The sequence below is a fragment of the Asparagus officinalis genome, chromosome 4, assembly GCF_001876935.1.
Source record: "Asparagus officinalis chromosome 4, Aspof.V1, whole genome shotgun sequence".
Lineage (NCBI taxonomy): Eukaryota > Viridiplantae > Streptophyta > Magnoliopsida > Asparagales > Asparagaceae > Asparagus > Asparagus officinalis.
Genome location: NC_033797.1, coordinates 67,356,921 through 67,358,755, shown reverse-complemented (window position 1 = coordinate 67,358,755; position 1,835 = coordinate 67,356,921).

The following is a 1,835-nucleotide window of genomic DNA, read 5'->3' as shown; positions in this document are numbered from 1 at the left end:
TTATTTTTCTCTCTAGTGCTAAAATGTAGGCAAATAGTTTAGATTTTATCTGAAGCTATTGGGATATCACACACACATTTTCATACATATAGTTTTGAGCGTTTTTCATAAAATACTATTTTTCATAAGTATGAGGACCTATTCGCAAAATTCCTTTTCCAAACAATTTGTTTTTAGTATTAAAACTATTTTACAAAGTTTCATAATTTTCAGAAGTCAAATGAATATTTTACAAATTTTTTAAGTGAGTCAAAAACCTGTTTTTTGAGTGTATCAGTTTGCGGTCGACCGCCACGGTCGACCGCGTTTGAGTTCATTCGTCAATGGGTAGCAGAGATTTTCACGGTCGACCGCCGCGGTCGACCGTGAGCTCGAGAATTCCCTCGGTCGACCGCCACGGTCAACCGCCACGGTCGACCGCAGAAGTCTCTGGACTTTTCTACGTTTCTGGGCTGTCTCGCGGTCGACCGCGAAAAAGTCACGGTCGATCGCCGCTTAATTTAAACGGTCATCTGGTACAGATTTTCAGCGCCGATTTCACACGATCTCAGCGCAGTTTTGTTTCCATGTTTTGGGGGATTGGGTATGGGTTCAAACAGCTATGGTTTTCTATTTAAACCTATACTCTTGTTCTTCCTCATTGTCCCAGCTCTTTCAAAATATTTCAGAGAATGTTTTTACAGAGCTTAATTTTCAAACCTATTTCTTTCTGAGTTTTTGTGTTTCACATCCCAGTTTTAGTGTGATCTTCTCTTTGCCATAGAGACATTGTAAAGAGAGGGTTTTTACACTAATTTCTACTATTTTGAGAGCTTGATCTTGTAGAGATCAATTGTGTTGGTGTGTGATTTAGTGAGTGTGAGCTTCATTGTGTTCTCACTTGTTATTGAGAATAAATCATTGTATTTACCTTTTATTGTGAGAATCACTTGTAATACACTTGTACACCGAGAGAAGTGTGAGGCGTGAGACGGAGTCAAATCTAATAGGAGTGGTGTCGGTTGACGAACCTATGGAGAGGTTGCATCCGAGCACTTAAGGAGAAGGACACGAGCTAGGTTCCTACACTTAGTGTGTAAAGTGTGATTACATAATGTTTGTTGTGTGAGAGTTTTTCGGTAAGCTTGTAAACCGAGTGTGTAGAAGTTCCGGCTTCCAAACCGGATTGTGATAGTGGAGATCTCCTCGAGGTGAGGAGCGGGGACGTAGGTCATGGTGACCGAACCTCGTAAACATATCGTTTGTTTGTGTTTTGCTTAGCGTACTTTTTATTTATGCTTATTCATATCTCTCTTGCTCATATCTATCTTATATCATTCTTGCAAGAATAAATTAATCAACATAATTTTAATTAGCTTTTAATCAGGATTAGATTAGCATAAGACCCTAATCACCCCCCTCTAGGGTCTAACAATTGGTATCAGAGCTTGGTGCTCTTTGATTTAAGGTCTAATCGCATTGAGTTAAAGATCCAAGTTATTTTTTTGTGCTAATCTTATTTTGATTGTATTTGTATTGTGCTTGCATATTTTTATAAATTATGGATATGAATGATGTATCTTGTTTAGGCTATGATTCTAGTGTTGCTCCTAAATTTAATGTTTTCTCCTATGCTCAATGGTGCTTTAGATTCAAAATATTTGTTCAATCTAAAAATATCGATTTATGAGAAATCATTGATTATGCTTATATTGTGCCCACGTTGAAGAAATCCAAGTGGAGCAAACATGATAAAAAAATATTTATTATGAACAAGCTTATGTTAGAATTTTTATTAAATACATTTGATTCATTTATGTCTAACATGCTTGATTCTTTTGATAGCACTTATACAT